Here is a 12,366-nt window from a genome sequence, read left to right on the forward strand (position 1 = left end):
GGAAGGAAGGAAGGAAGGAAGGAAGGAAAGAAGGAAGGAGGGAGGAAGGGAGAATGGAGGGAAGGAAGGAAGGACAAATGGCCTGGACTCATAGCAAATCTACTGAATTAGACTTTTCAGGAGAGGTATCTGGGAATTAGTATTTTTAACACGTGCTCCATGTGATTCTTAGCGAATCACAGGAGGTTTGGGTGTAAGACCTAGGCTAGGGGTCCTGAGAGTGTGATCCCAGGATCAGATAACCTGCATCATTCCTGACTTTGGCATACTCTGTTTGAAAACCTTTGACCTAGAGTGTCTCTAAGGTCCAGCCAATACTAATAATCTCAAAATTATTGCAAAAAAATGTTGCATGGGCAATTGTATTCCAGATTTCCTATGGACTCAATACAAAATAAGACCTTAAGGTCAATCCTGAGAACTTATTCTCATGGAGACTGACTGCGCACACTGTCTCCAAAGGTCAGGATGGGGTCCCTTTCCACTACTAATTGCAAAAGAAGCAGTTTTCCAGAGTCCACTCTCTTCTTGGGCAGACGATGCTTGGGCACTGTTTTCTCCTCTAGACAGGTAAGAATATTTGCAGGCTTATCTGATTTGAGTCTTGAATGCTCTTTAAAGCCCATAGACTCATGTTGTTGAGTGGAATAGAGCATCAAATCTAATCCCATCCTAAAAATCAAGAAGTGCTGGGACCCAGAGCTAGTCAGTAACCTTTCCAGTCACCGTTTGTGAAAAAGCTGGACTCAGACCTTCAGACTCATTTCACTGCCCCACACTGCTTCAGCTTGCAAGTAACAGGTATCTGGATTTCTAAACCCCAAGACTGCAACCTCAGTACAGCTTCCAAGGCCATTCACACACATCAGGGTCTCCAGGAACAGGGTGGGTTTGGGTTCCTATTGGCACAGTGGAAGTAAACAAGGGGAACAAGGAGAAAACTTTTTTTTTCAGGCAGAGTGACATGCTACATTAAAGAAGGCTCCTGCTACCGAGGTGCCCCTCGTATATACTGGGTATTTCTTTTCCTCAAAAACAACTCTGTAAAATGGGCACAGTTATCCCAATTTTACCAGTGAAGATATGATGCACAAAGATGCCAAGAACATAATCAAGTCCAAATGGTGGACAGAGTAGAGGGAGGATTAAAATCCTCAACTCTGAATCCTGTGCTCTTTCCATGAAGCCATGCTGCTTGCTGGGGAGTTGCTTGTGAACGGGTGGTGTGATTTCTTTCCGCCTCTGAACCAGTGAATCCTAACCTTGACTGCTGGTTAAAAGGGGGAGAAGCTGTAAAACATGCTAATAGCTCCTGCCCTCCCTCCCACTCCCAGGAAGTCAGAACCTCCGGGGATGGAACCAGGATGCCAGTAATTTTTTCAAGCAGGTAATGCTAATGTGCAGACAGGGATGAAAACCGCTTTTCTAAGTGTTTCATTTGCTTCAAAATAATTTCGCTAACAAGGAATAGATACTGTTCTTTCAGCAAGTGGTAGTATTCCATTAATTAAATTACTAAAACCTATGATTGGACATATGTAGAAGTGACAGAAGGAGAAGAAAGGATGGAAAAAAGAAGAGTGCAGTTTCTGTTGGACACGCCCGTAAGACAACAGGTTGCTGTGGACAGACATAGCAGCTATCTTGGGGAAACACGCCAAGATGGGGGAAGCACAGTGGGTTATTGGGGTGTTTGAAAATGTATATATGTTTAAAAGTAATTAAAGCGAATTAAAAGTTAATTATTCTGAACATTATTTTACCAAGAGGAAGTTCTCTTTAAATTTAACAAGCATTTTGTATTATGTTCCCAGGTTAAATGTAGAAAACAATAATGTCATGGCAAGTCCTCGGGGCTTATCCAAAGACTTTTTAATTAACAGCACATTCATTAAGGTTAAAAATAGACCGTTAAGAGAGGTCTTTCTTTAAGGAAATCTATACCTCCCACTCTTTAATTAAGGCTTCCTGGAATGAGACATGGTCCCAGAAATTCTAGTCCCTTTGGCCTGATTCTCTAAAAGCTTATTTCCAAAGGGACCCAGAGGAACCAATTCTGTTTTTGAGGACGAAGGTGGGCAGTGATGAGCGACAGAAAGCCTCCACCTCACAGAATCAAAGGCTCCCTCACCTCCTTCATTTGGACAACACATTGAGGGGATGGCAAAACCCAGTGGCTAACTGCATCCCCAGAAGATTGCCATCTACTTTTATTTATGTTATTATTTATTTTTTTAAAGATTTTATTTATTTATTTTTGTGTGTGTGAGAGAAAGAGCATGAGCAAGAGGAGCGGCAGAGGGAGAAGCAGGCTCTCCGCTGAGCAAGGAGCCCAATGTGGGACTCCATCCCAGGGTCCCTAAGGCAGACGCTTAACCCACTGAGTCATCCAGGTGCCCAGAAGATTGCCATCTAACCAAAAAATGGTTGTTGATACACGTATTTACAGTTTATTTCTCCCTGAAATTTTTTGTGCCTTGTTTACTTCAACATTTATTTAGTATTGAAATTATAGGGGACCCCTGGGTGGCTCAGTTCGTTAAGTATTGAAATAATAGTAATAGGATTTTTTTATGGCTGGAGTAATTTTTTTTCAATAAAAACCTCTGGTTTCTGGAAACCTCCCCCCCTTCAGATCAAATGAAAAAGGTCAAAATTCTGTAATTCAGAGAGAAACGAGTTAAAAAAGATCTTTGAGATAGACATAAGCTACTAGAATTTCTCAGCCTGGAGGGATCTGGCTTCAAAGTAACCCATTAATTGTCGCAATGTATACAAAGATTGCTGTGTGGAAGATGGTAACCAGCTATCTTGCACATCACTGGGAAAAGAACAAAGGAAGCCTAGTTAAATTGCTACAGGAGAGATTTAGAGGAATCGATAGAGGGAGGACTTTCACTACTGAAACAGGTAAAAGAGCAAGAGCCCTCTTCTCTAAAGCTTTAAAAAAAAATACTTCCTTGTATTGACTGACATTAGTTATTCTTGAGGGTAGGAGAATTAGTCAAGACCTTTTCACTGTACAGTGACAGAAACGCAACAACTAGCTCTTGTATAAAAGACCAAATCACTGGCTCACATAAGTGAAAGTCCAAAGGGTAGACTGCAGGCATGGCTGGATTCAAGCGTTGGAACAATAAGAGTCCAGCTGGGTCTGTTTCGGGTGAGAGCACTCTTCCTAGCTTGCAGATGGCTGCCTGCTCATGCTGCATGCTCACGTGGCCTTTCCTCGGTGTACGTGCGGGAAGAAAGAGAGAGGTCCCTCTTCCTCTTCCTATGAGCACACTAGTCCCATCGGACTAGGACCCAACTCAGATGACCTCACTTAACCTTAATTACCTCCTAAAAGCCTCATCTTCAAAAATGCAATCACACTGGGTATAAATCTGGGCTTCAGGGTATAAATCTGGGAGGACACCATTCAGTTCACACCGAGTTACCAAGATTTTCAGCCCACTTCCAGATATTCCTGGTTATCCAAATGCCTCATTAAAAGCCAGGAATGCTACACCGTGAGACAATGGCACCACTCACAAGCATGTATCCAACAGAAATGCGCCCATCTATTCACCAAACAATATGTGACAGAATGTTCATAGCCCCAAACAGAAAACAACGCAAATATCCATTTACTGCAGAATGGATAAACAAATGCTAGTGTATTCGTACAGCAGACGAAGTGCACTTCTCTGCTGTATGGGGTGCATGGGGCGACATGGGGCGCCTGGCTGTCTCAGTCGGTAGAGCGTGCGACTCGATCTTGGGGTTGTGGGTTCGAGCCTCACGTTGGCTGTAGAGATTACCTAAAAGAAGAAAAATCTTAACAAAACAAAAAATGAATGATGTGGATAACTACTACAAACCTAGTGGAAGAAAACAAGACTCAGAAAAGTATATGTTCTATGATTCTATTAATGTCAAACTCAATATTAGGCAAAACTATGGTCTACAAGTCCGGATAGTGGTTACCCTTGAGAGGAAGGGGTAAGGACTGGAAAAGATCATGAAGGAGAGGGCTGTGGGTTTCCAGCCGTGTTCTGATGATCCGTTTCTTGGTCTGGACGCTGGTTACATGGGTGTGCTCATGTTGTGAAAACTCACTGAGCTCTGGACGTATGGTCTACACATACTTTTCTGTATGTATGTTAGACTTCAGTAAAATTTGCAAACCTCAAGATCTGAGATCACATCCTGGCACATCCAATTTTCCTGGTCCTCCGCAGGTGCCCACGGTCTGCTACGTCCTGGGTGCTTTTTTGCAGGACCAGGGCAAGAGGTCTGGAGGGGAGGAGAAGAGAACAGCTGGGTGAGCCTGGTGGGCTCAGTCGGAAGAGCATGTGTCTTGATCTTGAGGTTGTGAGTTAGAGCCCCATGTTATGGGTAGACATTACAAAAATAAATAAATAAATAAATAAACTTAAAAGAGAAAGGAGAATAGCTATAAAAGCCACAGGAGAGGGAGAAGCACCCAGAGTGAGCTGGGCACAGAATGAAGGCACAGTGGGTGAGTTGGCAGAAGCACAAGTGAGGGGAGCTTTGGCCACAGGGGCAGAAATGAAACAACATAGTGAAAGAACGTCTGGTTTTTGCAAAGGTGGGGAATATGGGCAGAGTCAAAAAGGAAAAAAATTACTTTGACAGAATAAATTAAGTATCTTAACTGTGCATAGCGTGAGTGTGGTAGGGAGAAACCAGGTTTACTGAGAGTAGAGGCAAAGCAAGTACAGGCTGGCCCCGTGCTCATTTGCATTTGAATCCTTGGCACATTTGCTGTGAATCCCCCCCTCATCCAGCAGACGACAGTGAGATTTTTGCTGCCACCACTGGGACTGTTCACAATCATAACAACTTTTAAAACTGAGGGAAGAGAATATTTACTCAAGGTGGTCAGACAACAGTTCTTTTTGGCTGAACGGACAGGACTCTGCCTGCCAGCCTGACTCAGAACATTTTTAGATTTCAATCTGTAGATCTTGTTGCTGTTTTTATACACAAAGGACCAGAGAAGTATTTTATACGCTTCACAAAAATGAAGCTAGGGAGAGGGGTGGGCATGGTGGGGTGTGGGATCCTGCCTCTAAAGGATTTTTTAGGGAAAAGGCAATGTGAGGACAGCCCTCCCCCTCGCCGCCCCCGCCAAGGAAAACTGAGATCTTAGCATCATCACCACCATCATCAGCATTTCACGATTAACTACTAGCCACCGGATGCTGTTTTATGAGTTTTGCACACATCACATGCAGTCTCACAGCTGCTGTTATTTCCATGATATTGACAAGGAAGCTGATGCTCAGAGATGCTATGTAACTTACCCAAGGACACACAGCCAAGCAATGATGGGCGGGATTTCTCAGGACTATTGCCTCCAGAGATATGCTCTTTGCACTCTGCTCTACTGTCTCCAAGAATGAGCGCAATTTTGAAGAGGTTGGTGAGACCAGAGCAAGTCTACAGTCAGAAAAACCCAGGAGGAAAGGAAAGATCTCTTAAGGCAAAAAAGCAGGAATAGGAGAGAGGTTTAAAATATTCTACTCAGCTATCATTGCCTGTGAAGGAGGTTGGGAAAGACTATGGGGGAAGGAAAGTCAGTGTTTTTTGCTGAATAGCCTCTTAGATGGGTTATAACAGGGAGGGGAGGGGAGACATGGGCCTAAGGGGGCATTCCTGGAGCCCAAATGGCACGTGCTGGGCAGTTTCCTGAGACCAAACCAGAGGGCTCCAGTTGGGCCCGTGAGAAGTAAACTGTGCAGGAACATGCCAGTGACTAGCAGACAGGTCTGTGAGGTGTCACTCTGCTGAGACATTCACCAATCATGGATGCTGTAGACGCAAAGCCACAGACACCTGACTTGGGAGAAGGTGAAGGATTTGGCGGAATCCTTCTGCATGCTCTGGATCCTTAGAGAGATGAAAGGGTCCCAGAGAGGGAGGGGGAAATAACCTGAGAGAAGACACAAACAGAAATGACTCCGAGGAGGCAAAGCTATGGTCCAGTACTGTGAGCTGGGAAAGAGCAGGATGAGATGCTGGCAGGGGCGAAGGAGAAGATGCCGCCCCAGTGGACTCCACAGGCAGAGAGAGGCACATACCCAAGGCTGCGGAAGGCTGAGGGCCCCTCACCCCCAAAGGCCCCCTTTCCAAGAGCCTACACAGTGCACTGACAAGGTATTCATATGATCACATGATTGGTAATACTAGGGGGGACATGTGTTTTAACTGAAATTAATTAAGGTTGATGATTCTCTTTATTCCATTGCTCTACTTGCCCATATGTCAGGTGGCCCTGAAATGTCCAAAGTCCTTCTGGGGGATCTGGCTAAGGGGACATATTAATATGGATTTCAGTCATTTCCATGAATAGTCAGTCATTCCATGTCGGGATGGTTTCTAGAACATACCTATCACATGGGTGCTGCACTAACATGCAAGGCTAGGGTCACACCAAGATATGAACGAGTTCTCCAGTGATGGGCAGGAAAGGATCTGGATCGTGGGGAAGAAATAACCTTTAAAATGTGTGGAGCCAGAGCTAGGCTAGGAAAATTCTAATCATCAGATGAATAGAACCAGAGGATTTGGTTCTCATCAAAGCCTAATCAAAACAGTAGCTCTCTTTGTCAGGAATATTCTCAGTAATGCCACGTATACAACTATATGCCTATATATATAAACATACAAACTATAAACTCACCTTACATTTTTATTTCTTTTTTTTTTAAAGATTTTATTTATTTATTCAACGGAGAGAGACACAGCAAGAGAGGGAGCACAAGCAGGGGGAGTGGGAGAGGGAGAAGCAGGCTTCCCGAGAAGCACGGAGCCCGATGCAGGGCTCGATCCCAGGACCCTGGGACCATGACCTGAGCCGAAGGCAGATGCTTAACGACTGAGCCACCCAGGTGCCCCTTTTTATTTCTTTTTTGATGGGAATTGAACAAAATAGAATTTATCAGAAATCTTATGTCCGAAGGACCCAAACCCGAAGCTGTACTATGTGGGTGGAGTTGGTATCTTTTAGTCCATCCAACTCTCATAAATAAGAAACAAATTCTGATGACCTGTGGTACAGGGAAGACTAAACTATCTTGTTATTCTCTCTATAGAAAAATCATTGCAAAACTGTTGTCATATAAAGTGATCAAAGAGTAGACAGCCAGAAAAATCAGGAGGAATGTATTATAAAAGGGTTTCAGACGATTAAATAATAAAAATATTGTTATTTTTATGACTTTTGTGATGCTTATGGTATCGGTTGGCTTTTTAAAATTTATGACTGATTGTGCTTTCTATTCACATTCTAAAGACATATTCTTGTTTGTGTTTTCATTTTGAATTTGTATTTTTATATTCCTTTTCATAAAGAAGTCCCATGAAGAATTAGATAAGCTTCAAGCTCCCCATCACCTGGCCCCATTCCTGAGTGAGGAGGTGGGTTCAGAAGAGGTATTAGCAGTAGGTTTCCCATGAAACCATGAAAAGGACTCACGGGGCTTTATCAACCAGGGAGGAGAGAGTTCTGTGGCTGGTGGCTGACTCCCTACCAGGGAGGGGAGAGGGGGCTAGTCAGTGGGTGTGCTCAAGCAGAGAGTATGGCCCTGGACAGCTGAAGCTATCAAAGCATCTGATAAGACCTCTCCAGGCTTGGAATATTTCTGAAAATGGGTAAGGTTTTCTGTTTGAAGCAGAGGAGCTGGCCCAGAATTTTCTAAATCAATCCAAGTCTGGCTTCCCAAGAAGGGAAGTGACACTTGAGAAAACTCAAAGAAGACAAGGATGGTCCATAAAACTATCTCCCAAAATTCTGGAGAAAGGGGAGGTCTAGTCCAGTGATGCACTGGGCCTTTCAATGGCCCTAAGGAACTTTTGTTCTCAGAGCCTTGAGATTTGTTTCTTCCAAATTTTATCGCAGGCGAGCATGCGGTAACACCCATAATAGGGCACTGCAAACCATTACACCTTGGCTTCCCTGAGAATTGGTGCTCAGGAACAAATTCAAATTAATTATCTGGCTACATGATGGCAGGATTAACCTTTAAAGTGGATGCAATGACCATGATTTACATAATCTATTTAATCATTTTTCAATAGAGTTAGTATTTAGAAGGCAAGTGGGGAGAAATAAATTACATCTTATAGCTTCCCGCGAACACCAGGCTCAGCTCACAAAAGAATAAAATTAACATTATCTAAGGTATAGAACATATCAGGTGCCTGAAGCAATAAATTAGATTACAGGGATAATTAACAACCCTTCCAGAGTCTTCTTGTAATATGAAATCATTCAGAAAGTAAATAAACAGTGACACACACACAAGGAGCAGATTTCATCCATCACTTTGCTCTAGGGATCCAAGCAGAGATCCCCTGATCTGATAAGTCCTAATGAGATATTTGACAGGTATGTGGAATAAACGTTGAGATCATTTGTTTAAGGATCTACCAGGGCTATATCTAGACCACAAGGAACAGGCTAAAAATAAGCCAAATAAAATTAAGCTTGAATCTGGGCACATTTTTTATCTGATCGTTTTCTTCATAGGTTCCATTGTGGGCAGGACACGTGTCTTTTATTCTGCTTTCTGAAGAGACAAAGGCTAACCACCAAACAGCTGAATGGTGTGTTCTCTAGCCCCAAGGAACTTGGTGCCTCAGAGCTGTTATTCAAAGAATCCGAAAGAGTTCTCGGGCAGTGTGTTTAGGGGGAGATGGCTTTTTGGAAGAGAACTTTCTGAACCTAACAATTCTGCAAATTTATTTATTTTTTCTAAGATTGTATTTAGTTATTTGAGAGAGAGAGAGACAGAGATAGCAAGAGAGGGCATGAGCAGGGAGGAGAGGGAGAAGCAGACTCCCCACTAAGCAGGGAGCCTGACACGGGGCTCAATCCCAGGATCCCGGGATCATGACCTGAGCCGAAGGCAGACACTTAACCACTGACCCATCCAGGCGCCCCCAATTCTGCAAATTTAGATTGCCCCAAGAGAATGAGACCAGAAGAGAAGGGCTGGAAAACAGAAACTATGTCATTTTTAAAGCAGCTTATATAAACATTTAATTTTTAATTACATCAAAGTACTCAGTGTGAATTTCTCAAACACAAAGAAAAGAGAGTTCCAGAAGGATACAAGAGTATCCTATACCTGTATCCTCCTATCCAGGAGGTAGAGTGATGTATATAATGGAGGGACGGGGGTCTGGGAGACCAGAGAGCTGGGTTCCAACACTGACTGCCACTAACGAAAGGACTCTGAGTGAACTTGCATTTCTCCTCTGGGTGTCCAGGATCCTCACCTGAAAACTAAGGACTGCATGGTACCCAGCTCACAGCACAGTGGTTGAGTATGGTGTAGACTCCGTCAAGCCTATGTTTGCATCTCTGCCCTACCAGCTGCATGACTCTGAGCAAGACATTTACATCTTTATCCCCAACATCCTTCCCTGTAAAATGGAGAGATGAGTAGAACCTACCTCATAGGATTATTGGAACGTTCAAATCAATGTATAAATCACTTAGCGCATTGTGCCTGGCACACAGTAAGGGTTTGGTATAAATTGGCTCTTATTAATAAGAGCCTTCAGCTCCAAGACCTCTGCAGCTCTATCATTCTATAGTTCTAGTTTTACGACATATAGATAGAAAACCCACAGCTGAGCAATATTACAAATGATGAGTTTGTAAGCCATGTCAGCTCATGAGAGCATACATACAGCATAATATTAAGTAGAAGGAAGTTGGAAATAGTCATCCTTAGCGCACCTGTGCTAGGTAAAAAGAGAGGGTATATCAGTAAGCAATGGAAGGAAATCCTCATCGAAACGGTTGAAGTGTTATATTATCCTATTCTCTCAAGTTGTTTCACTGTTCCATACAGACTTAATAAGAAGTGAAACGTTGTGAAAAGTGGTTTTGCGTCTCCTGTTTTTCTATGAAATTGTCCCAGAGAAGTAGAGGTCGCCATTTAAGGTTACAGTTGGTGCTCGAGGGCCCTGGGAAAACCATCCTGCCAAAGTGATGGATCTAGTTGTTTGTGGCTCATCGGTAGCTCCTTACAAAAAGCTTTTCGAAAGAGAAAGATGGTCCAATCTCTTCTAGTGAAGCTTGCTGAACATCTCTCCTCCGAAAATGTCCTTAATGGCTTTTCTCCAACTCAGCCCCAAGCATTTTAAGAAAAGCCCATAAAGATATCTTACTCCATCAATTAAGCAGAAACACTCTTCATCAAACTTTGACTTTTTGCTTCTTGGATTCTTGTGGGAAGAGAGGATGTGCAACTCTCCTGCCATTTGAGCAGCACCAGAGAATGAGAAGCTGTGTGTGGTATTAGTGACAGGCACAGCTCCCTTCTACACGAGACTGGAAATGCAGGTTCCCAGGTTTCTGGCTCCTAAGGGAACCATCCTTCCATCCCACTGGGTGGTCTCTGTGTTACTCTAACAATTATGAGAATGATAAGGGCTCAACTGAGTGTTGAGCTGCTGAGCCCTGTACACAATTCTATCATGACCTTCTCACAAAAGCTCTGTGAAGTAAGTAGTCATATTGTCTCCACTTTACAGATGAAGACATGGAGGCCTAGAAATGTTAAGCAGCTTGCTCGAGGTCACAGTGTCAGTAAACAGCAGAGATAGGATTAGAATTGCCTTCTACTTGGTTCCAGAGTTCGTGGTCTGAACAGTAATTCCTTAAGGCCTGTCTGTCAACCAAGTTATCTATCCTCCTTGACAGTCTTCCCCAAATTACTTTGCTGTTCTTCCAGGAAGAAGACATCCCCTGTCCATGGCTTAGGGAATGCTTTCTCCCCACCGTGGATACCTCAATTAGCCAATAGTTTGATTGCCTGCTTTATGCCCAACAGTGTGCTAAGATAAAAAGCCTTTGAACTTCCAGCCCCATTGTTCTGCAAAAGGAATGTATTTGAGGAGAGTTGACTGACAGATCAGGTTGTAAAAAGTTAAAAGTCCATCCTTAAAAAAGAGACTCCTTTAAAAGTGGACTAGAGGGCAAAAAAAATCTAAACCAGTGTTTGTGTGTGTGGGGGGGTGTGCTCACACACATGTGTGTACCTGTGTGTGTGTGCGCATGCCTGTGTCTGCATAAGGGAAGTCGAAGAGAAATGTTGCCTGTTTATTCCACAAAATGCCATCGGGAAAAGAGCAATATCGTGGCAAGAGGAGATGATAGCTATTTACTCCCCCAAAGAAGAGAGCATTTGAAGAGATTCATCAGCATGACATTAGCAATCCTCGAAAAGATTTTATACATGAATTCTCGAAGACAAGAAAAGGACAAATCAATCAGGCATCCAGCCTCTGAAACGATCCCGTTACACAGCGTGCAGTAAGTTATCATCCGGGAACAGTCACGCTTCCCTCCACCCGGCCTCCTGATCTCCACTTGCAAACATGAAAACAGAGCTGGGAATTGGGCACATCAAGGCAGTGCTCCATGGAATCCATGTGCCGTCTAGGGCAACAACATGGACAAAGTCCACTTTTATTTATTTCTTTTTTAAAGATTTTATTTATTTATTTGACAGAGAGATAGCACAAATAGGCAGAGTGGCAGGCAGAAGTAGGCTCCCTGCTGAGCAGGGAGCCGGACCTGGGGCTCGATCCCAGGACCCTGGGATAAAAGCCTGCTTTTAAATCAACATGTGCGTCCTCTAAAGAGACAGTTCCATCTCTTTCCGTATATGGGTGCGGCATCCTTCAGAGGAGGGCCGGGTTGATTTTTCTCTTTTCGAGGGTTGATTCTCCTGTTGTCATTCTCAGAACAGAACCGAACATCAAATTGGAGGAGATATCTTTCTGTTCTTCTATGTCAGTAATAGATGCTTCTTTCATATCGGGGAGTTGGGACGGGGTGGGAATGAATGAACCAATTAAACTTGAGGAAGGTATAAACTAGTCTCAAATGACCTTAAAATGAACTACCCAGCACTCCAGACTTGTGCTGGGTAGGTTCTTCGGGAATATCCCTGACCTTAAGATTGGTTTTTTTGTAGCCAAGAAAGTGTTCCTTTTCTTTATAGAAACTGACTTGTGTACCTAGATCTGGGACATGCTGGTTCTCAGGCTAAAAGTCTTGTCCCCCACAAGCACTGTGGGAGGCAATAGAGTTTGGCCATACAACTTTGAACTCTGTGAAGTTGTGCAGACCTGAATTCAAGCCCTCAATTTATTCTGGACTTTAAGATCTACTGTGATTCAGGGAAGGAGAATACAGGTGTCAAGTTCAGAACTACTTGTTTACATGATAAATTATAGCTCTTTGGGGATTGTTGTCAAGTTTGAGAGAAGGGGAGAGGGTTCTCACAGCAACCTCTTAAAAGCTTCATTATATATTTGAGATGTGACAAGGGAAAT

At 43.4% G+C, this 12,366-nt stretch overlaps 1 long non-coding RNA gene across 20 annotated transcripts in view; it reads left to right on the forward strand.

Moving 5' to 3' along the window:
* LOC114196789 (uncharacterized) overlaps positions 1-12,366 on the forward strand; it is a 75,205-nt gene that overhangs the window by 46,874 nt on the left and 15,965 nt on the right. For 6 of the 20 annotated variants that reach the window (XR_015767749.1, XR_015767744.1, XR_015767747.1 and 3 more), the window contains one exon: positions 6,722-6,899. The exons of the other annotated variants lie outside the window; for them this stretch is intronic. This is a non-coding gene — a long non-coding RNA (uncharacterized LOC114196789). The remainder of the gene's footprint in view (positions 1-6,721; positions 6,900-12,366) is intronic. 20 annotated transcript variants of the gene reach the window in all.

The sequence above is a fragment of the Eumetopias jubatus genome, unplaced genomic scaffold (assembly GCF_037043125.1).
Source record: "Eumetopias jubatus isolate StellerSeaLion01/CBP00866 unplaced genomic scaffold, mEumJub1_p1.0 scaffold_2, whole genome shotgun sequence".
Classification (NCBI taxonomy): domain Eukaryota; kingdom Metazoa; phylum Chordata; class Mammalia; order Carnivora; family Otariidae; genus Eumetopias; species Eumetopias jubatus.